Here is a 25,624-nt window from a genome sequence, read left to right as displayed (position 1 = left end):
GTTGACCTATGTCTAATCTACCTAACATACCACACCCATCGCAGCATAGCCTTGTCCTCGTGTGCTGTGAAGGCTGGTGTTGTCCCAGCAGCTGTGACCCAGGGGACACAAAAAAAACTGTCAGTCACATGCCTGAGCAGGAGAGTAAATGGTTTGAAGCAGTTGAGATTAAAGGAAAGAGCGGTTACAGCAGCGGTTGTACTGAGATACCTGATCAGCAGTGGGACCTGCACTCTTCTGTGGCTGTCTGCTGGTATCTGATAGAGCTGTCCAAAAGTGCTTATTTGGCACTCTGTATAAACTAGGCAACGAGGGATATCCCAGGAGGGCTCCATACTGCAAGGGGCTGTTGTCCTATCAGGGGAGCCTCTGTCCCCTCAAACTGGTACAGCTGTCAGTGATCCTTGCCTGCGGGTAGACAGCCAGCTCAGCTACAGCTGTAAGTGTATGAGGCTGCAGATACGTACAAACAGAGGGTGCTGAATTCCAGATCAATGTGTGCCACAAGGAAAAGGTCTGTAACAACCACCTACTCACTGTACCACTAGTCACTGAGTAACATGAGGGAACACTCTATATAGGACTGCAGTAGCTACTTGGAAGGGACTTTGGAAGCAGGACCACTTACCTGTCTATAGTGATGAACATCTAAATGTTTAGAAAGGTTCACTATTTTGAATTACTGTAGTTCCCTATTCAGTGACAGCCATCAATTGGGAAGTTACACATTAGGCTCTGTACTTCTCAAGCCTGCCTGTTAAGAGAGAATTCCATCTGCCATTTCCTAGTGAGGCATTAAGATGACTATACTTATGAATACATGCATAACTAGGAGGAAAGCTCTTATACCTCAGCGATGGAATACACACAGGAATGGACCAGCATTCAGTAAAAATCCTCCTGGAGTTTAAGAACCCCATAATACCACCTCTGGGTATCCATTTTCTAATTTGTTCAGAGAAGGTACTAATTTACTGGAGGGCAAGGCCAAGTGTGTGGGTATGGCACACCTCACTGCAAATCTCCAAGGGATCTTTTTTAAATGCTGCAAATGAGTGACCATGCAAACCAGGGAGGCCTAGTTCCTGGATCACTAGCAGCTATAGGACCCCCTGGCTACTTAATACATAATAAATAGTTCAGTCCATATAAAGTACAGTAACTACCTGATGGCACCCATCTACATGGCAGAAAGGAGCAGGGCAATCTAATCTTCTCCCAATGCCTTGTGTCCTGGGCCATATTCTGACTTGCCCAGTCCAAACATGGCCATGCCATGTGTGGAGGAGTTATTGCTTATTATATGAGGGCCTTACTACATAGCACTGTACAAAGTATATTTAACGTTGACATCAATCCTTGACCCACTGAAATGTAAAATAAAACCACAATAGTGTGTACTTTGTCAGCAATCGAGTGTTCTTTGACAGTAAGAGAAAACACAGGGAGACCATTTCAAAGAGACAAACAAATAGAGTCCTGGTCTGGAACCTATAGTACTGTGAGGAAGTAATGCTAAACATAGTACCTCTGTTCATTATTACTCCGACAATAGTAGGACTGCATTTCAGCATCTGTTATTTTTGATAAATGGCCCTTCTCACACTAAACTATGCAAATGAAGCTAATCTAAATGTAAAGTGAAAAAAAAAATGAAAATTAGATTCCCCTTTACAGATAATATTCAACAGCATATCAATGTGCAGATTTCTTTTAATAGTGAGAAAATAAGTCACAAAGGCACAGTGAGCAACAGTGATAATGGGCAGATAAAGATGAAATGTTGGCAGAGGTCTGACTCCTGCAGAGAGGAAAGAACACATACTATTGATGCCTGGCCAAGGGCCACCTATGGGACTGTGAACTGGAGAGCCTCCTCATCTGTCCAGCTCTGCATTTCTGGTAATTGATGCAGCAGAGTGGTAACTCTTACTTTTATCTTATCTCTTTAATACTTACACATTGCAAACTAAAATGTAACAGATATACTGCTTTTTTTGTCTGAAATAAGACAGTACAGTAAAGCATATTCCAGTGAATAAAAACAGCTGTATTCAACATTTTAAAGATCACTAAAATACATCTTGTCTTAAACAAAAGAGCTACTAATCACATGCACAAATATATACACAAAATCCAAAGTACCTTTTCCAGTGGCCGCTTAAGGGTAAAATCTAGACTATAGGCTATGCTTTAGGTTATGCAATGCCCCCAGGGATTGGGATAAAGAAACATCTCTGCTGTCCTAGAACATTCCAAAATGGAACCTTTTCACTCACTTTAAGCATAACTATTTTTTACAGTATTAGTCTAAAAACCAGCAAAATGTATTTATTTATCTGTTTGTACAGTTATTTTATTTTGAAAAATCTATTTTTATCATCAATGTCAGAAACGGGATCAGTATGCCGGTGGTCACAATACCGATGCTGGCATCCCAATGTTCACGATCCCAACTGGGATGATGTAAGTATTATACCTCCTCCCCTACCACCCTAACCCTAACCCTGACCCTCCCTTACCGCAGCCTAACTCAAACCTCCCCCCTTAGTGCCTAACCCTAATCTCCATCTTAGTACCTAAACCCTACCCCACTTTTCCACCGCTTAACCCTAACCTCCCCGGTTAGTGCCTAACCTCACACTTAGTGCCTAACCCTAATCTCCACTTTAATGCCTAAACCTAACCCCACCTTTCCGCAGCCTAACCTTAACCTCCCCATTAGTGCCTAATCCTACCCTCCCACTAAGTGCCTAAATTTAACCCCACACCCCCTTTTCCTCAGCCTAACCCTAACCCTCCCCAATTAGTGCCCAAACCTAAACCCTCCACGGTGGTGCCTAACCCTAACCCCAATATATAAGTCATGGTGACCTAAGAACACCTGCCAGGCTTGATGGGAGAGGTTTTGTACAGTCCCTTTGACTTCCACTATTGCAGGCCTTCTCCAGTGTCTGGTCCACAGCTCATCTGCCGTCATGTTCAGTGTTGTTTAAGATGACTGCCACTTTAATAACTGCCATCCTCTGGCATGATTGTGGTCCTTTCCTGCTTCTCTACAGTGTCTTCCATGTCTTCTCTATTAATAGATACTCTCTTTCCAACGTCAACTGTGGTATGAGCTTTCTCTGCTCGCAGTCTAATATAATATGGTGCAAGGGGGTGTAGCTAAGATAGCTCTGAATTGGCTGCTAAATTCCCTTAGCTTCAGCCACAGTAGATATTGTCTCACTTAGTATAAGGGCTGTAACCAGGGGTGTGTGAGTGGTGCTGGCATATAGGGTGCAGGGCCCTGGGGGCGACACTATAACTGCCAGATGATACCTGCATGAGGCTTGCAGAGACCCTGAAACATTACCCTGCAGCCAGTAGTGTTACTGCAGAGCAGCCTAAAGAATCCAAGGGTTGTTACGGGCAGGCACACTGCCACCTGTTGAGCTGCCTGGCGCATCATTAGGATGCACTGGGCAGCGCTCTACATTCCAGGGCTGGTGGCCATGCCCCCTAGATGTGCTATCGTGATATCATGGGTTTAGGGACAGGAAGAAGGACCTACAGAAGGAGCCACGATAGCTGTGGCTCCATCTGTGACTAGGTGCGCCGGCCTGGGCGCACCTAGTCACTGTGAGTGGTACACGGTCATTAGGTCGACCACATTGAGGTCAACAGTCATTAGGTCAACATGCATTATGTCAACATGGTCACTAGGTGGACATGAGTTTCCCACTTTTTTTTTTACTTTTTCATACTTTACGATCCATGTGGGCTATGATTCGGTATAGCAACCTTGCCCAAATCATGGCGAGCGTAGCGAGCCATGTGAGGGGACATAGTGCACTAATTCGGGTTCCCGGTCACCCGACACCAAAATTGTTTCAAAAACTCAGGTCGACCTTTTTCCATGTCGACATTGCTCATGTCAACCTAATGACCATGTCGACCTATGTCAGGTGTCGACCTAATCACTGTCAACCAATAGTGGTCGATGTAATGACTGTCGACCTATGTGTGGTCGACACTATAACCCATACCCCTGTGAGCTTCTCCGTCTGGATGGGCACGTGTGCCCGGACAGAGACGCTCCCCATTCACTTGAATGGAGAGCGTCTCCGTCTGGGCGGGCACGCGCGCCCAGACAGAGACGCTTACAATGGGAAGTGTCTCTGTGCACTCCCGGCGTGACTGCGCGGACGGATCACCTAGTCACGCCGAGAGTGCGTGCCTGCAACTAGGCAGGCAAAGACAAGGGAGGCTCCAGCTGTATTAAGGTCTGAAACACATTGTGGCTCTGTGTGTGTACTCCTTTAAGTGACCATCAGTGAATACCCCCATGTTTCTGTTTTGTCACTGGGAGTATCTATGCTTTTATTCATCTATGTATTGTAAGTGTAATGTGTTATTAAATGTTTTGACCTTTTAAGGGGTCTCTGCACTACTTTTTTTGTGTTTTTCTGTTTTCCCTCCCCTTAGTGCTGTTGCAAAAGGGAAAGGAGACACTTTATTCCAGAGTAACCAAAGAGAGAAAGAAAAGTTTTATTCTGTCTGTGCACCTGTGATGAAATACTGAGAGTGAACTGCCCCATTTCCTTTTCAATTAGACTTCAGTACCTATACATATAGAATGATATGGAAATGGTGATTATTCCCATTTGATCTTAAGATTTTGTCTAGGGCACCAGTTTTATTTGTATCTCACTTGGGTGTTCTCTTTTAATGTTAAGTAGTCGAGTTACTAGAGAGTTTGCTGGCCTATTGCATATATTAATTTTTGCTTAGTGTCTATTTGTGGGAGTTTTAGGTGGATACTCCTATACAAGGGCAAATCTACCATATATGCAGGGAGTGCAGCTGCTATGGGACTCAGAGCTGAGAGTGGTCACTTTCCCTTTCAGAGTTACATGTGTCAGTTTAATTTTTCACCATTGGATGGTCCACAGAGGGCCCTTACAAACTTTTGACTTGCGACCTACAATATATCTAGGTATGACCCGGGACTTGCTCATTGTAATGTGGTATAAAATTAGCTGGAGGGCATTATAATGTTACGGAATAAGAACTGGGGGCACTATAATGTGGCATAATATGAACTGAGGCACTGTAATGTGACATAATAAAAAATGGAACACTGTCATAATGTGAATTAGGGGGAACTGTGTTGCATAATGTGTACAGGCAGCCTTACAATCTGACATAATGTGAGCTGGGGCATTACTATGATTAAGAAAATAAACTAGGACACTATTATGAGACAGAAAATGAACAACTGCTGCGGAGAAGTGTCTCTTTAGAAGCACTGGGACGGGGCCCTTTAAAATGTTGCTATTGAGCCCACAAAGGTTTGGCTACGCCCCTGCTCCTATAAATTCTTGTTGAATTCTCTGTTTTCACTGCGCACGTGTGTGAGCGTTACCATTTACTCTATGGTTTTAGGGGCAGTGCCGGCACAGGGCGCACTACACTTCTGTTACGGCTCTGCATAATAAATATATATTTTTTTAGGATTTAAATCCCATGACTAGTTGTTGAAACCTGAAACTCACCTGGCATAAATAACCTAACTGAATGACCAACTCACTAAATCCGTCTCTTGTCTATGAATGACATCCTCAATAATAACTAAATAAAACAACATTCTGCGATATTTTTGCTACAGTATATCTATGCTTTTCTAGTATGGCAGAACACTGCAGAGGCAGTGGAACTTGGAATTGGATACACCGATATGTTTCACTTATAACATTAACAAAATAAGATTGACATTTAGGATGTAACCATTTACAGAGAAAGCAACTGTTTGGGTACTACCCTTTTCAAAAACCTATGGATCATACCTTTTTAATACACCACTGGCTTTATTTATGAAGAGTCAGGTTGTAATACCCTACTTCTGAGCATGTTTATGCACGATATTTAAAAGGGCAATGCTTTAACTATCTGTGACTTGCTAGTAAAAGCATTGCCCTTTTAAAAATCAGGCAAATCATGCTTATCGGTGTAAGGTTTTACAATCCGACTCTTCATAAATAAACTCCCACGAGTCACATTTATTGAAGAATGGACTTCCATTTACCCAATTAACAAGTATCAACTCTGATACTAATCAAGCTGATGCTCAACTTGTTCGAATGGCTAGTACTGTATGAAATATCATGAAACATTGGGATACAGTTGTGTCCTCATGCATCATTGCTGTAGATGCCACAAATAGCCCCTCTTGGCGCGCCAGTTCCTGTGAGACTCTGATACATCGGACGTGTTTTGTACATCTTATTTGCCTGAATTTGCCTGAATAATCACCTGTTGTGTATAAATAAAAGGCCCCACTCACTTGTGTCACATGACTATTTTAAGAATCACATGTAATGTCATGCACAATCATTGCCGAAGAAACTTTTATATACAGTATGTATATATATATATATATATATATATACTGTATATATATATATATATATATATATATATATAATGATGACAGAAGGGTGCACTCACCAGACTTGAATACAGAAGCTACCAATTTATTCAGGCAGGGGTGTAGTATAGCATCACATCAAAGTTTTGGTCCCCACATGGACCTTTGTCAAGATATATACGGGATGTCCCCAGTCACATACTTATACACCAGGTAGTCCAAGAGAGCAGCCTATAATCAGTAAGAGGAGCATCCACTGACATAGATAATCACAGTACTTAGATCAAATAGCAAAGGAAGTACTAGATAAATCCTAATAAAACCAGTGAGACAAATACAATAAATGCAATAAATCTATATCACACAGGTACCTGGTAAGGTGCAGATGTCTGTAGTATATAGTTGTATCATGGCAGACATGCTGCAGTCTGCTACCACACTGGAAGGGAAGTGCATCATCACAGCGTGGAACGCAATATGAAATACAAGGCAGCTTAATATCAGGAAGCTGCCTTACATAAACATGATGTGTCTTTCATCTGATGCACTAAGCTTCCTTGGCCAACCACTGCATCTACGGTCCTCAACGTTGCCCATTTATTTGTGTTTCAATGCTGGGAAATGCAGGAAGGTACTTATTCAACATGCAATACCATCAGGGAGGCGTCTGCAGCAGGACAACGACCCCAAACATACAGCCAATGTCATTAAGAACTATCTTCAGCGTAATGAAGAACCAGGAGTCCAGGAAGTGATGATATGGCCCCCACAGAGCCCTGATCTCAACATCATCGAGTCTGTCTGGGATTACATGAACAGACAAAGGATTTGAGCAAGCCTACATCCAGAGAAGATCTGTGGTTAGTTTGGATTTGTCTTCTGTTCTTTCACTTTGCTTTTTGTTAATTGATAAAAATAAACTATTAACATTTCTATTTTTGAAAGCATTCTTATTTTGCAGCATTTTTTCCACACCTGCCTAAAACTTTTGCACAGCACTGTATATAAAAAGGATAAGCTTCCATTATACTGTAGTACTGTTTAAAAGAAGCCGTGCTGGTAAAACCTCAGTGGGGGGTTGTACGAGGTGCTGAATGTATTTAAGCAAAAGTAAAAAAAATACAGTAGGTGTATGACATGTACCAATTACAAAATACTGTACACCTCTATTTTTGACATAACATTCTACTGTATTGTAATGTAGGTCTCTGCTGATTGATTACAAAATAATGTGCCACTGTTACTTTGCTATTTTCAGAAACAGTCATTAAATGCAAATATTCCGCATTTTTGTTTTTTACTTTTTTGTGTGTATAACAATGCTTCTGTTCCTTCCATTTATTAGTAGCATTGCTGGGTTTTGTTTTTTTTGCCTTTTTCAAACACACAAAAAAATATATATAACAAATGATGTGGTTACCAATAGGCATAATTATTTCAGTTCCTTTCAGGTTGATATTCACTATTAAAATTCCTTAGGTTACATCTGAAAAGTCTCAAAGAAAACATTCTCAAAAATATAGTGCTTTCAGAGATCCACATCACTCTGCGTACTTCTAATTCCAGGTCTGTCATTTCAATAGGATGACATGTCACCCTGTTAGCCAAGCACAATAGACTCTCTCTGCAGGCTTGCAATTTTCTTTATTCTGTCTTAATTTGGTTTCACGGAGTCTAACACAAGCAAAGTATCTGTGACACCTGCTGAACTTTGAATTGAGAGAGGAAAAATTAATTGACTGGGAACACAGTCTTGGGAAGTGTATCTTCCCCTTGTTATTTAGATTCAGTAGGCTCAGTTCAGGGGGGGGGGTCTTCAGGTCTCCGGGCGTCACCTTCCTTTTGCAGGTTGCCAACAAAGTGTACAATTGGATTCCCTGTTCATCAAAATTGTCAGTGATTCCTGTGGAGATGGCGATTTCTTTTTGTGTCTCGCCTTTTGTATTCCAAACAAAATAGCTAAAGAAGCAAGAAGAGTCCTGAACATGAGAGTTATACTGTTTGTTTGTGAAGCTGAAAATAAAAGGTTCAAGCTCGTAGTTTATTAGAAACAAATCAATCTATAAAGATTTACAAGGGATTGTGAATAGCTTTAAACTACTGACCGTAGGTTGGGTTCAGCAAATAGCTGTACTTTCCAGGGTGTTTTCATTTTCGCTTACCATAATGTAAGGGAAAAAGATGAAATAATTCTTCAACATTAAAGTTACTTACTGTAGACATCTATTTTCAGTTTCCGTACTAAGGGCTTAATTCAGACCTGATCGCAGCAGCAAAATCTTTCTCTAATGGGCCAAACCATGTGCAGTGCAGGTGGGGCAGATGTAACATGTGCAGAGAGAGTTAGATTTGGGTAGGGTGTGCTCAAACTGAAATCTAAATTGCTGTGTAAATATAAAGCAGCCAGTATTTACCCTGCACAGAAACAAAATAACCAACTCAAATCTGACTCTCTCTGCACGTTATATCTTCCCCACCTGCACTGCATATGGTTTTGCTCATTAGAGAAAGATTTTGCTGCTGCGATCAGGCCCTAAAATCCCATTTGACTTGAGTACAGTTTGTTAGGTAGTAGGTGTAAACGTTGATTTACATACAGGACTAAAAGCTATACTTTAAACACACATAATACACTTTAATATTGAGCCGCTGCGGCCGCTGTAATTAACCTTTCACCCTTATATTGTTGACAATCCTTATGTACACAAGATCGTATAGTGCCCGCTCTCTGCGTATGTACGCCAAAAGGGCGTAGCGACTACACAGTTTGCGTACACAGGCCTATACGCTGTTAGCACAATGCTGCAGCCCGAGTGGCTGTAAATACACTTTAAACCTTAGCAAGGATATGGGACACGACACCAATTGTAAATTCAAAACTATGTTGGGGTCTAACCCACCAATGGTTATTTACTTGCAGAGGGTTACAATATATACAATACAATACAATTCAATAGAAAAATGGCTACAATCAATGGTACATACGTTTTTGGTTTCGCCTGCGCTTCCCAGTCTGGTCCTCAGTCATCAAGGTAGATGACCTTCAGAGTCTGTGATAGTGACCTGGCATGCAGTTGGCTTTTTATACAGTGGATCAAAACATAATATAATAGACACTGTGTGCTCTTCTTCCATTGGTTCGGGGTGGGACATATCCTGTGCACCGGAGATCATTGGTCAGTTCAAGAGGTGGGCGATGGCTAAGACTTGAGATGTGATTTCTGTTGTTTGCATCTGAGTTCCCGCCCCATGACCAGTTAAACCCATCACATTAATCATACATAAATCTGGCATTATTAATAACTTAATGTTGTAATATATGATAATATTCTTATTCCCACCAGATTAATGTTTACGTGACTCTGAACAATATGATCCCACACATGATATGATTATCTATTTCCATCCTCAAGATATACATATATCTATATATATCTATATACACACACATATATATATATATATATATATATATATACATACACACACACACACACTCCTGCTATTACAATTTGTTAGGAATATAATATATATATATATATATATATACAAGAGTTTAGACTATGAATTTTATTACCTCAGATTTCTAAATGTCTGGTTTGTAATTTTGTTACCTATTGCTAACTGAGTTTCTCTTCAGCCAACCTAGGTTCCTGGATATTGTCTTTCTTGTTTGTCCCGTCCTCAGATAAGACAATGACAAACCAGTATTTATTGTCTTCGACATAAACTGGGCTACTCTAGAACAATAGGGGTAAACAAAGGTGTTTGCCTTCTTCATAGAATTTTAAAGCTCGTGTGTAAATAAGGCCATTGTATTTGAGTCTCTGGGAGTATAATTTATGTGTGACCCATCTTCATGCTATTAGAAGAAAAAGCAGGCAGTGGGTGATTTATGCAATATATGGATTAGATATATGATATGTCTTTGTGGCTTTTCCATGCGAGTACAAATACCACTGTAATTACTCATACCATGCACTAATACGCAGGACTGCGGGAGCAACCATACGCAAATTGCGAATATGTGCACGCATGGCCGAATAAGTATGCACACGGAGGCCATCTATGTGGTGTTTGTACGTGATGTGTGTACTGTAATATTTTCTGACTTCGACAGTCCACCCTTTGGCAGTCATCAATAACTGCCACTAACTAATCAATAAACAGTGGAAAAAAATATTACCTATAAAATATATACAAAAGCTTGGATGATCGGGGAGAGTTGTAGGTGGGAAATGTATAGCCTAGTGGGATAGTAAAAAGCATGTATGTATGTATGAATCAATGTCTGAGGGGCATGTATCATCGTGCCGTATATGTTCTAAATAAGCTTTGATATATTGCAAAGTATACATTAAATCCTTCTCATCCCGTACTAAGGGTCTGTAAATGGGCCAACAAACACTACCGAGCTCTTTTCGGCTTCTTGTTTCAACAAAAGGGGCTGCACATTTAGTTGATGATACATGGAGGGGGAACATACGTGAGTGCTAGTATCTGTGGATATCACCTGTCGACTATGTGTGCCATTAACTGGAGGTTGCAGAGATGAAGATAAGACACATATATAAAAATACATTCACATAAACATTTTGGGTAGGGCTGAAGTCTTTTCCGGTTGGGTGTATCTGGGCAGAGGAGGAGACAAAGAAAAACAGGTGAAAGAAACAGGCCATGAAATTCATTTGCAATCCTTATCATAACGCTGTCTCTATGGATGGATCATAAATTAAATCTGCTGCTGTAACAGTGCCCTCGCTCCTTAGACTCATCTAATTTGTGTTGTGCTTGCGCCGCGTTAGAATTTGAACACACCTAAATATCAAACCAATAATTATGATGACTCCCAGGATACAAAGGAGAAACTTCCCCACACTCATAATTACATTTTGAGCCCACTCTCCTAAACCTGAGAACCATTTGCGTGGGTTAAACCATGAGACTCAGCCGGTAGTTCTTTACCCACAGTCGCTAAGGTAAGGTTGTGCTTCCTCCTGAACTCACACAACTGCAAGATCTCGTCCATCTTCTGATCAATGATCTCCTTGGGGTCGTCAGTGCTGTTCATAATATATGTACAGCACTTCACACCATATTGAGTTGCCAGAGTAACACAGTACCCACCTGTCACGGCTGTGACGTGATTAAGGACCATCATGTGCTGGATCAGTTCCTTCTTGTAGGCTTGTAACTCCCTTCCCGTATACCTGAAGGTGTCATCATACATCTCAGTGATATTATCTATCAAGTTCGCTAGCGCATGGATATACCTATAATTTATAGTTCCTCTGGCAGTACGGGTGATGTCTAATGCGAAAAGTAACTGAATCCCGGTGGATTCATGGATCAAATCAGAGGCTGCGTGCTCTGCCCTATCTATGAGGTGTCTCTTGATGATGTGTTCATAGTGAGTATGAGTATAAGGATTCTGAGCACTGCGGTGAATGTCTTTCATTTTGTCGTGGGTTATGGTCATGACCTCCAGTAGTACTCTCCCAATATAACACAATCCCTCAGAGCTCTGAGCAAGCCACTGGTACGCTTTCCTCCCACATATGACATAGGCATCATCTGGGAGAACATAGGGGACAAAATGTAACATCACCATATTGCAAATTCTCCAAGTAAAGAAACCAATCCCTAGTTCTCCCATTTGCTCAGTACAAGTATCGGGATGGATGATATGGGCACAATACCCTGATGATACTTTTCCAACCCACATGGTCTTGCTTTCACGGGTATACCTATACCGAAAATACCTCCCACTTTTGGCTATTTGGCGTACAAGTTCAGCAGACAATATCCCTTCACAGTGCCTCCGAGCTCCATGACTACCAGAGCGCTTACTGATACCAGCCTTTACTCGAGTGATGTGCTGCTCCTGAGATCCTACAAATTCGTACTCACCATCAGAACCCATTCCAGATCCCTACTCGACCTCTCTGGGACCCTCACCAAAACAAATTGTCCTGATCAAAAACAGAATTACTAGCAGAACCCGAAACACAGTCTCTTGTGATAGATCCATTTCGTTAGGGGAAAGAAGGAAAATGAGAAGGAGAGAAGGAAGTAAAATGCAGGGGGGGTGAAGAAAGAAAAATGGTGCGACAACCATCCTAGATCTTGTTGATCTCCATGCTCAGATGCCTTTCAACAGTCCTGCCTCTCATCTTTCCCGGAACAAACACTCCAGTGATACGAGGTTCTCCACATCCTGCTCTTTGTCACTAGTTCTCTCCAGGTCAGCGACCTTCTTGCAGTGGGAGTAGTGGACTCAAGTCTCTCTTTCGGTGACCTTTAGTGCTATCGTGCTGTTAACAAGACTTGGTATGGTACTTCCCACCTGTCTATGAGGCAACCTGAGCGTAAGAAATTTTGAATCATCACATAATCCCCAGGCTCAATGTCATGACAATTACTGTTCAGTAGGTCAGAAATCACCAGCTTTAGATTTCTTTGTTGATTTCTCAGCTGCTGGCTCATCCCAACCAAATATTTCAGTCACTTCATTATTGCATTTCAAATCATCCTGGGGGTCTATCATTACATGTGGTTGTCGACCAAAAAGAATTTCAAAGGGTGATAAGTTAAGTGAAGACCTGGGAGTGGTTCTGATGCTGTACAACACTAGTGGTAAAGCTTCTGGCCACAAAAATCCAGTTTCAGCCATCACTCTGCTCCGCTTGTTCTTAATAGTGCTGTTCACTTTCTCTACCTTTGAACTCGCCTGTGGCCGGTACGGAGTATGCAGCTTGCTATTAATTCCCATTAGTATGCACATGACCTGAAAGACTTCACCTGTATAATGGGTACCCCTATCACTTTCAATCATTCTAGGGATACCATATCTACACACAAATTCCTGCACAATTTTCTTTGCAGTGAACATAGCAGTATTTGTGGCAGCAGGGAACACTTCTACCCAGTTGGAAAATACATCAATACATACTAACACATATTTCAAATTCCTACAGGGTGGTAACTGTATGAAGTCGATTTGTATTACCTGAAGAGGTCCGTCTGTCGGAGGGATATGGGATGGCTCTGTTGGTATTGTCTTACCAATATTCTTCCGCAAGCAAGTAAAGCATGTCATTGCTCTCTTACCTGCATGAGAAGAGAATCCTGGCGCACACCAGTAGGCTCTTACCAGCTTGCACATACCCTCTTTGACCAGATGAGTCAGACCGTGTGCCGCCTCAGCTAGACTTGGAAGATATGCTCTGGGGGCCACCGGCTTACCGTGTCCACCTGTCTAAAGTCCTGAGGACTCCTGGCCATACCCCTTTGACCTCCAGACTGCCCTTTCCTGTAGGGAACACAAATTTTGCATTTTAATTTACTATCGTGTGTAATCAGTTGTGTGAAGTAAACCGTCTCTGGATGACAGAAGAGAGGGGAAAAATAGTAATTAAAAAAAGAAAATGTCAGGTTTGGCATTCAAAAACAGGCTGTCACACCATCATGCATATCGGTGTCTTTACACAGTCTCCCTTCACCAGTATTCTCATTCTCCACCCTTTGTGCATGACCAGGCACACTGCATTAATACTGGTGTCCTTATGCTGGTGAGATATACTGGGTTTGGGCAGAACTCTGAAGGACCGAGTAGGCAAGTAGCATTTGAACTGTAATCGGGTCCATGTATTGTACCCTCCTGTCGGTGAACGTAAGAGATGAGGAGGAAACTTTGAAGAAAAATCACATAGAGGTTAGTAACAGATAAGTTTGTAGAGGCAAAGAGGATTTTATAAAATTTGACAACTGGATTGGGCACTACAGGGAGGTGATTCTCTACTTGGTGTGTTCCCCTTAAAAAAATGTCTATGTGTGTCGTATCTCTACTGGGACTATCCCAGCCATCAATCCAGTGTCCTGTCCATCCTAAGCTCATTGGGAACCCGGTATCTGTGAGATAATTTTCTCTACCTGTGATGAACATGCATCTAGAAGAATGAAATGCAATATTAATCTTTGTGGGTATCCAACATACTTTGTACTTCCTGGGTGGGAGCACGCTATATGTATACCATATCTAACAAAACTCCTGTTAAGTTAATCAGGGGCCATTTCTGCTAGAGAAAGAAGCAAAAGTTTAGAGGCCTCATCTTAACCCCAGCAAGTTTTGTCAAAAGGGTAAAGTTGCATTTATTTTGTTCTTCCCATTAGCCGAATCTGTGTTTTCTATATGGCTCATGATTCCTTACTATATGTCCCTTGGTCCCGTCTATGTGTTTAATAATGTGGCTTGTTTTATCTGTCTAGGGGTCTGTATTGACTATGTGTCCTACTACTCCTACAATCGCTGGCAAAGTGCCCTTCCTTTTTACAAATGTAACATATTCTCGGTCTTTTCCAAACAGCAGGGGTCTGGGGTTTGGTCTGATGGGGCTTTCCTGTCAGAGCCTGTAAACTTATTGTCATCAGTTTCGCCTCCTGTTGTTCTCTGCGCCTAACAATATTCTTGTGGTGTTCAATTGCGCACTCTCTAAGACAAGCTACTGTGACCCCTCTCCAATTTGGTAAAGATGTTTGTACCCTGTCCCTATTGAGCCCATCCATTAGCACAGAGACAGCCACCTCCCTGTAATCCGCATTGTTCCCTGTATCTGATACCCCAATGTATCTACCCATTATTTGCAGAGCCCGATGGAAATATTCAGATGCCATTTCATTTTCTCTCTGTTTTATGGAGAAGATTTTATTCCATTTGACAACAGTAGGGAAATATACTCCTAATTGCAGATTGATTTGCCATACATTCTCCTGATTGTATTCATCAGTGAGAGGTACCTCTGCGTCTAATTTACAAACTGTTATGAATTTTGTGGCGTCAATATTAGGGGGTAGGCACGCTTTCAAAAGTATCCGCCAATCTTTGTTAGGTGGTTCATGAGCATTACCCAGATCTCTGATAAACTTCTGACATCTGGCTAAATGCTTCCGGGGATCCAGAAATTCTGAAATGATTGACCGCAGCTCAGCTCTGGACCATGGGCAATACATTGCAATATTCCTGGTGAGGATTACTGCCTGACTATCGGTTCCCCCATTGGGAGTTACTATTTCCAAGACAGGATGTAATCCTACCATTCCGTTCCTAATCTGTTTACTGTAAGGTGTTGTCTCTGTGCAATGACCCGTCTCACACTTACCTGTAGCTGTGACCTCACCAGTTCTTTCAGTGGGGAATATTGTTACTGCTCTAACTGGATGGACAGGCCCCACTTGAGTATCCTGCAATAGAATATGTGATTACTACTGCACTTGTAAAAATGGTAGCTGCTTCAATAAAAATTACATATACTAAAGAATTAAACATAGAAGCGCTTAATGTTACATGTACCACTCATACCTGTGAATAAAAAGTATTGGTTAATTAAATGTTTACAGCCCTTTTTTTTGAGGTTTTTGTATAGGAGGATTTGATTGTGGAGTTTTGAGGATTCCAAATACAGAAAGTCCGGGAACAAATGTTATTGTTGATTCCGTGCAAGAGTCCCGTTCTATCTGACCCTGCTATCCCTACCTCGTAAGCCGCTGGCCGCTGCTTACTTCTGGCTTCCGGACCTGGTTTCCTCTTACTGGCTAGCGGTGTGCGAGTGGGTTGCTATGCCGTGCGCCCAGTGATGACATGTGTCAGCGTCTCCTTCCTCCATCTCTCTCACTCCAAAGCGTTTCGGGCTTTGAGGACCTTTGTCAAGGATGAGGGAGTGTTGTTTCCTTTACCTTTTTATTTGTTAAGATTCAACAAACTTTATTATTCCTCTATTTAAAAACCATGACTAGTAATCCCGGAAGTTCTGTATTTGGCGGCAAGCATGTGCCTATATTACCCATTATATTTTGATTTCATTTTAAATGAATAAAAATGGTGGTATGGCGGTTTTTAATTTATTTTAATAGATATTAATAAAATTATATGTGCTAAAAATTATGTGGGGTTAGGATAAAATTATTTTTTTAATAAAATTAAGTTTTCAAAAAGGCATTAATATCTATATCTACATTCATGCCCATGGGTTGTAATGTTTGCATGTAGTAGATCCATTTAGTTTCTTTTCTCCTAAGATCCAAGCTTGGATTTCCTCCTCTCCAATTTCTTTGGACCTTTTGTATCCCCATAAATTTCAAACTTGATGGGTCCTCTTCGTATATTGTACAAGTGCTCTGAGATTCTAATCTTTAGCTTCCTTTTTGTTTGCCAACAGGGGCATTCCAGGAGATAAGTGACTCCTTCTGAGTCACATGAAATTCTCTCTCTCACTTTATATAATTTATTTGTTGTATTTGATTTAAACTCTATTATTGGGTGAATGGAATTTCTTCCTGTCGTTTTGCATGCTTTGCAATTTAAACAGAAAAAATTGCCTTTATGTTCCATCTGGTTTTCTACTTCCCTATGCAAATGGCTCTGCACTAAGTTTTGTTTTAGGTTCTTTACTTTTCTATATATTATCTGTGGTTTCTCTTTTATGCGTGGAATCAACTGTTTATCCAAAAGTAAAACGTGCCAGTGTTTACGTAATATGTCTTCCAGGTGGTGGTGTTGGCTATTAACATAAATTATTAACATAAATTAAAAACCGCCATACTACCATTTTTATTCATTTAAAATGAAATCAAAATATAATGGGTAATTTCGGCACATGCTTGCCGCCAAATACAGAACTTCCGGGATTACTAGTTCCGGTTTTTAAATAGAGGAATAATAAAGTTTTTTTGAATTTTAACAAATAAAAAGGAAAAGGAAACAATACTCCCTCATCCTTGACAAAGGGCCTCAAAGCCCGAAACGCGTTGGAGTGAGAGAGATGGAGGAAGGAGACGCTGACACATGTCATCATTGGGCGCACGGCAGAGCAACCCGCTCGCACACTGCTAGCCAGCAGGAGGAAACCAGGTCCGGAAGCCGGAAGTAAGCCGCGGCCAGCGGCTTATGAGGTAGGGATAGCAGGGTCAGATAGGACGGGACTCTTGCATGGAACCAACAATAACATTTGTTCCCGGACTTTCTGTATTTGGAATCCTCAAAACTCCACAATCAAATCCTCCTATATAAAAACCTCAAAAAAGGGGCTGTAAACATTTAATTAACCAATACATTTTATTCACAGGTATGAGCGGTACATGTAACATTAAGCGCTTCTATGTTTAATTCGCTGAGTTTCCTGCAAGGTGACTGCCTGAATGAGAGCTGCGATTTGGCTGGGTCCTTCATCTTCCTGTGACCTATAACCTTGGAGAGACTTCAAAACAGGATACAACTTGCAAAAATTAGGGTTAATACATTTCTCTTGCATTCTACTATCATTTACAGATATACCATTGACTGTAGCCATCTCTTCCCTCTCGACCTGTGTCGATAATGGTGTGTCTGTGCCCTCATTCCTGCTAGGTTTGGAACTTGCTTTGCTAGTTTGTTCCCTTTGCACCTCCCCCTCTTGTTTCCACAGGTTTAAACACTCGTTATGTCTAATCCTTTGTTTTCTGGATTTAATCAGACATATTTTACTGCCTACATTCTGCAGTACCTCTGGTTCAAAGCTGCCCACCCTAGGGAATGATACCCTGTCGTTGTCAGTCATACGTACCCATTCGTCACAATAAACTTCAGCGCGTGGACCATATTCCTCACACATTATAAACCTTGCGGACCCCTTGGGCCACAACTCTTCTGCCTGAACCCTGGCTACCATACATCCCTTAGTTGAGCAACTGGCTCCCATAATTATGGGCCTTTTCCCACAAACAACATAATACTCAATATAAGCCGACGGTGAAAGTTCTCTGAGCGCTTTCACCCACTCCCGCCCACGTTGGCTGGTACTACCATACACTGTCGATAGCGAAGGCGATGTACCCAACTTAGGGCCCCTACTTTGACCTATATTTACTGGAAGTTTTTAGGAGTGACTTACCTTTTCCAGTAAATATCTGTCGTTGAAGATTTCCTGAGAGAGGCCAGCGAAAACTCCCTTTATGCACTTATACACAAATCACGCTTGCGTATGCTCTATACAGCGATAATGATACCTCGATTTTACACAAAAGTTCGTAAAGGGGTATCAAGTTGCGCTATGTATCGCACCCACAAACATGCGGTCCAATCACACAGCTTATAGGTACTTGTTACCTATCCACCCTACGACCACTGGAATCGAATCACAAGCTGCAAAACCTCAGCCGGAGCGTATAAAAAAAACTATATGGGTCACAAAGTTCACAATTCCCTATCAAGCTCCTGTGTAAGTCTCCTCACGACTTACGTATTCCAAATCCTATACTAACTTGAGTCAGCCGCCTCACGCCGCCAAGTCTCCACTCTCTTGGTGTACCAAACAACGGGATCCCGAATTCCACGGGGTTCAATACGTTCACTCCTACTTTCACTCACTCAAATACTCTTTGTTTTTCTGTACAGAAAATTTTCACTCGTTCTGATTGGCAGCTTTACCCCAAGAGGCAATACAGTTTAAACAAAAGTTTTCTACTAATCTGCTTTTGAAACTGGATAGTTATGTGCTATTGTAGCATGGCTACTGTCCCACCTTTTAACTAAATAAAACTAGCGTGTAATTTGTACTTAGCTTCCGCACTCTTACGCACTTTGTGTAAACACGCGACCGTGCGTGTCTTTTACGCTGCGTGCGCGGTCCTGTACTTTGTCCGAGCCACATGTACAAAACCGTGCGTCTGCAATAAAAACAAATCCCACAACCTCTATAAATGTGAGCAATGCTAACTATAATCACTCACAAACACAATCCCCACTTGTTCTGTGTATCCCTTTATGACAGGGCCAGACCTGCGTGTTGTGCTTTATATTTACTTCCTTAAATACTTTTATTTCAAATTTAACTATATAGAAACAAATGTATCCGTTTCACACAGATCTAAACAAATCTAGCAATCTAAATCTTGCGGCAACAATGTGAGAGAGTATGCAAAGTATCGGTGCCCTTTGTGTATGCTTTTGGCGCCCAAAAAAATTCACAGATTTTTAAATAGCTTTTTTCCTGTTTACGGGTTCTATCATCACCTCTGCAGACCAGACAGAGCAGACGCAATCTAATAGCACACAAATAGGGTTTTTAGAACATCCACTAACCAGGAAAAGGTTACGTAAGATAACTTTCTGCCCTTTGCTGATAGACTAAGTCTACTATGACCTGCTAGGCTGTGAGCATGTGAAAAAACCGGAGGAGCCCCCAATTGTAAACGTTGATTTACATACAGGACTAAAAGCTATACTTTAAACACACATAATACACATTAATATTGAGCCGCTGCGGCCGCTGTAATTAACCTTTCACCCTTATATTGTTCACAACCCTTATGTACACAAGATCGTATAGTGTCTGCTCTCTGCGTATGTACGCCGAAAGGGCATAGTGACTACACAGTTTGTGTACACAGACCTATACGCTGTTAGCACAATGCTGCAGCCCGAGTGGCTGTAAATACACTTTAAACCTTAGCAAGGAAATGGGACACGACACCTATTGTAAATTTAAAACTATGTTGGGGTCTAACCCACCAACGGTTCTATACTTGCAGGGGGTTACAACATATACAATACAATACAATTCAATAGAAAAATGGCTACAATCAATGGTACATACGTTTTTGGTTTCGCCTGCGCTTCCCAGTCTGGTCCTCAGTCATCAAGGTAAATGACCTTCAGAGTCTGTGATAGTGACCTGGCATGCAGCTGTATTTTTATACAGTGGATCAAAACATAATACAATAGACACTGTGTGCTCTTCTTCCATTGGTTCGGGTGTGGGACATATCCTGTGCACCGGAGATCATTGGTCAGCTCAAGAGGTTAGCAATGGCTAAGACTTGAGATGTGATTTCTGTTGTTTGCATCTGAGTTCCCGCCCCATGACCAGTCAAACCCATCACATTAATCATACATAAATCTGGTATTATTAATAACTTAATGTTGTAATATATGATAATATTCTTATTCCCACCAGATTAATGTTTACATGACTCTGAACAATATGATCCCACACATGATATGATCATCTATTTCCATCCTCAAGATATACATATATCTATATATATATATATCTATATACACACACACACACATATATATATATATATATATATATATATACACAACACACACTCCTGCTATTACAATTTGTTAGGAATCATATATATATATATATATATATATATATATCTCCAATAGTTTAGACTATGAATGTTATTACCTCAGATTTCTAAATGTCTGGTTTGTAATTTTGTTAGCTATTGCTGATTGAGTTTTTCTTCAGCCAACCTAGGTTCTTGGATATTGTCTTTCTTGTTTGTCCCGTCCTCAGATAAGACAATGACAATTCAGTATTTATTGTCTTCGACAGAAACTGTGCTACTCTAGAACAATAGGGGTAAACAAAGGTGTTTGCCTTCTTCATATAATTTCAAAGCTTTGTGTAAATAAGGCCATTGTATTTGTGTCTCTGGGAGTATAATTTATGTGTGACCCATCTTCATGCTATTAGAAGAAAAAGCAGACAGTGGGTGATTTATGCAATATATGGATTAGATATATGATATGTCTTTGTGGCTTTTCCATGCGAGTACAAATTCCACTGTAATTACTCATACCACGCGCTAATACGCAGGACAATGGGAGTGACCATACGCAAATTGCGAATATGTGCACGCACGGCCGAATAAGTATGCACACGGAGGCCATCTATGTGGTGTTTGTACGTGATGTGTGTACTGTAATATTTTCCGACTTCGACATAGGCATCTAAAGCAGAGTTGAAATTATGCCTGTTTGTGTAGCATATATTGCATGTTTTCACACTGCATATTGCTAATTCTAAGCTTATGCAAGTACATTAGTATTTTGACCACATGCACACTTTCTTACATAATTCAGTGTGTTGGGGCGGGGGGTTTCAAGGCAGATTCAACTATGCGAAGTTGGACATAAATGTACATACCCCTCATTACAGACATATATTGTGCATCTAGTATAGGTGTGCGTGTGCACTAATGATGATGATGACCAATCCCAAACAAAGTGCACTGTACTGATCTGGGGAGGGTGCACTGCAAGATGCCTAAACTCTACATATGGTCAAATATACACAATTTTTCCCACACATGCAGTTCAGAAACAATATTACACTTTATGTAATAATACAGTATGTCTGACACTTTTTCTACTTCACCAGTGGATGCCACCAGCTTCAGAATACCCAGCATATAGAACCCAATATTCATTAAAATATAATACAGGTTGAGTATCCCTTATCCAAAATTCAAAATCACACATGTTTGGTTCCCCTACTGAGATAATGACACATATATATGTATATTATATTATATATCTATATAATATATCTATATATACACATAATATATAATATAGATGTCATTATCTCAGTAGGGGACCCAAAAATGTGGGATTTTGAATTTTGGATAAGGGATACTCAACCCGTAATATACTAGAAAAGGTGGACTCTGAAGTAAAGGATTAATAGTCTAAACCAATATCCCAGTAGGACAATAGGGATTACTACCACCCTTTCTGGACTATTTAGATAGTTACAATAGTGCTGCAGATGTGAATTACAAGCAGATGTGAATTTACTTTCCAATTACAGGTTTTAGTTTTTTCATACATACACAACAGTTGCAGGTAAAAACAATAACCACAGGTAGCAGAAGGACTTCAGTTAACAAGAATATGGTACACAAGATACAATGCATATAGCACAATGAGACCACAGTCTCCAAGAGTCTTTGAAGATATCTTTTATCTTTCCACAAGGGATTAACAGTCAGCCCTCATCCCAACCTGTCACCTATACCAGCATATCCCTCAATGGTGCCTTAGGGAAGATGTACTCTCTGTCATATGAAATAAGATTCCTCCCAATACACACTCTACATGTGCAAGAAGATTCCATTTAGGGTCCTCTTATGGGTAGTCACTTGACCACCTTTGGAACCTAGCTTGTGCGTCTTTATTATTATGGAGAGAACTAGCTCCAGAATATCAAGCACAGCAATCCCACAAATGTTCCACTAGTTCCTCTTTAATAGCACTGTGATATACTGCTCTATAGGCATGCATGTTCCCTCCTCAGTAGGTCATTAGTTTGATTCCTTTGGTCATATATCTTTGGTCTACAGCTAAGAAAAGCTTCCTGGAAGTGGTCATCTTATGGTTACACCTGATAATGTCAGACGGTATCCAGTTGATAGATAGACAGCGTCTAGTTAGACAGTCAATAGATAGACACATATGTTAGACAGACATTAGGTTGACAGGGTCAAAAGGTCGACATGGTCAAAAGTTCGACATGAAAAGGGTAGACAGTACAAAAGGTTGACAGGGTCAAAAGGTCGACATGGAAATGGTCAACAAAAAAAGACAAATGTTTATTTTTAAAATGTAACATGTTTTTGAACTATTTCATACCATGTCAGCATAGAGTTGGTTATAAACCTTGTGGCGAGCGCAGTGAGCCACCGAGCCCGAAGCGTGGTGAGCTAAGCGAGCCCCGCGAGGGTATGCCTTTCTACAACTGGGGGTCCCAGATGACAAAACTATCCACACAAACCACAAAAATGCAAAAAACATGTTGTCTACCTTTTTATGTCGACCATTTTCATGTCGACCTTTTGACTCTGTAGACCTTTTGACCTGTCGATCTTTTGTACTGTCTACCGTTTTCATTTTGACCTTTTGACCCTGTCGACCTAATGTCTGTCTAACATATGGTGTCTATCTATTGACTGTCTAACTAGACACTGTCTATCTTTTATACCACACCCATGGCAGGCACACAACAGGTTGTGCATATCTGGCAATTACCCAAGAATATGTGAATGGATTATCTCAATTGCTGCAGTAAAGTCAATACAACTCCAGAGTACTATGGCCCTCATTCCGAGTTGATCGCTAGCCGCCGTTGTTCGCAGCACAGCGTTCAGGCTTAAAATCGGCATTTCTGCGCATGCGTACAGGCCGCAGTACGCACGCGCAAAGTACTTTCACACAAAACTATGCAGTTTTACTCAAGGTCGAGCAACGCTTTTCTTTCACTCTGTTGATCGGTGAGTGATTGACAGGAAGTGGGTGTTTCTGGGTGGTAACTGGCCGTTTTCAGGGAGTGTGCTAAAAAACGCAGGCATGCCTGGGGAAACGGGGGAGTGGCTGGCCGAACGCAGGGCGTGTTTGTGATGTCAAAGCAGGAACTAAACTGACTGAGGTGATCGCAAGGTAGGAGTAGGTTTGGAGCTGCTCAGAAACTGCATGAAAAGATTTTCAAGCAGTTCTGCTAACCTTTCGTTCGCACTTCTGCTAAGCTAAGATACACTCCCAGAGGGCGGCGGCCTAGCCTGTGCACTGCTGCTAAAAGCAGCTAGCGAGTGATCAACTCGGAATGAGGACCAGAGTTTTTAGTGGGTGGGCCACAATGTATTTATTTCTTGGGGGGTTAATGTACAAATTATTCAACATTTTAACATGCAAGTTGAACTGATAATAAAATCTGACCATACAGTATGATGAATGGAAATAGTGATAATTTACCATTGCTGTGCAGAAAGGGTAATTTCAGTATCATCCTCTTCCCGCTGCAACTGAATAGGAGAGTAACGTGGGGAAGAAGGGCTCCAGACTACAGGAAGGAATACTACAACAAGATGCCATTTTTACTGTGCCCCCCCTTCCCCTGTAATACTAGAGAGGACAGGAGCAGGAGTATGATACAGGATACTGGCATTTGAGATATCAGCGTTCAGAAGACCGACACCAGCATTCCAATGCTCAGCATCATGACAGGGGTCGGGTTAGTATGATTACTCTTCCCCCTACCCCATATCCCTAACCCTCCCTTCCTGCAAACTAACTCTAACATACCCCCTCCCCCCGCAGCCTAACCCTAGTCCTCCCTGAGGTTACCTATCCCTTTCCCCCCTCCCTGCAACCTAACCCTTCCCTCCCTTCCCCTCAGCCTAACCCTCCCCCTACAGCCTAAACCTAACCTTCCGCCCATTACAGGCAAAACCTAGGAGTCCCCATATACTATACTTACGTGAGGGATGTCAGCGGTTGGGATTCCGTTGTTGGCATTCCAAGTGATTCCAAGTGATGTCTGAGTTCCGACGCAGCATTCTGGCCGCGTGTCAAGATTGCTGCACTGGGGTATCGAATGCCGCTATCCTGACCAAAGCAGGGGGAAGCTGAAAAGCACCCTTAATTTTGAGAACAATCAATTGAGGAATCCAGGTCTTAGTGAATGTTTTCATTTAAAAATTGCGACAAATACATATTTACAAGGTATCCAATAAATAAATAAATTAAAGCAAAAATATAAAGAAAATTACTTTTCAGAAACAGCTCAAAAATTAATTGCAGTTTCCAAGAAATACATGTTATTTTAATAAAAAAAACACTGTGTTCCCTCCATCAAATCTGAGTTCCCTTTCCGAATCCTGCCTGTTTTCCTCCTGCTCCCCACCCCCCTTTTGCTCCACCAATGAGCCCAAACAACCTCCAAACATCCACCCATTCATACACCCACCACCCATTCACACACCAACCACCTCCATACAACCCCCAAGGTCTTAGGGGTATATTCATTATGGAAAAAATTGTGCAATGAGATATTTTAGTTTTCAGTTCTCATTGTATTTGTACACATTTTTTTCATAATTCATCATGGTCTCATCATGGGTGGATATTTACTAAGCTCCCGAATCCATTTGAGTTTGTTTTTTTCTAAGTGTCATCTCGGTAATTTACTAAACACAAATCTCGACAGTGTTGGGGCTATTCTTATTGAGATACACTGCCGCCCACACAAATACGAATCAATAGACCGTCGGTCAAACGCGGCTGTTATTTTATACAACACGGTAATTTACTAAGAATTCTTATACTCAATAACTGCCGACAATAGCCAAACACTGCCTCAAAAGCATAGAATTCATACAGAAATAGAACTTTCAAATAGAACTGCTTTTGGCTTGCGTGTTTTGACAGTCATGCACGGATCAGTGAGACCCGCGCATGCTTCTCTGTGTAAAAGTGTCTGAAACAGATAAAAATGAAACAAAAAAGCATAACCAGCCCGGGCTCTTTGAGATGGTCCTGGTTGTTAAAGTACCGGGGGAAAAATGCGTAGCGATCTCCATTATTTATATAACCAGCACTGGGCT

The 25,624-nt window shown here is 41.3% G+C and overlaps 1 long non-coding RNA gene across 1 annotated transcript; it reads left to right on the top strand.

Annotated features, from left to right (window-relative positions):
* Positions 1-208: 208 nt before the first annotated feature.
* On the top strand, positions 209-24,247 carry LOC134956820 (uncharacterized). The gene is made up of 3 exons (XR_010186205.1): positions 209-514; positions 1,721-1,902; positions 24,052-24,247. It is a non-coding gene; the product is annotated as an uncharacterized LOC134956820 (long non-coding RNA).
* The last annotated feature ends 1,377 nt before the right edge of the window (positions 24,248-25,624 follow it).

Source organism: Pseudophryne corroboree, chromosome 9 (assembly GCF_028390025.1).
Source record: "Pseudophryne corroboree isolate aPseCor3 chromosome 9, aPseCor3.hap2, whole genome shotgun sequence".
Classification (NCBI taxonomy): domain Eukaryota; kingdom Metazoa; phylum Chordata; class Amphibia; order Anura; family Myobatrachidae; genus Pseudophryne; species Pseudophryne corroboree.
The sequence above is the reverse complement of the archived record's forward strand: the minus strand, read 5'-3'. Positions and strand labels throughout refer to the sequence as shown.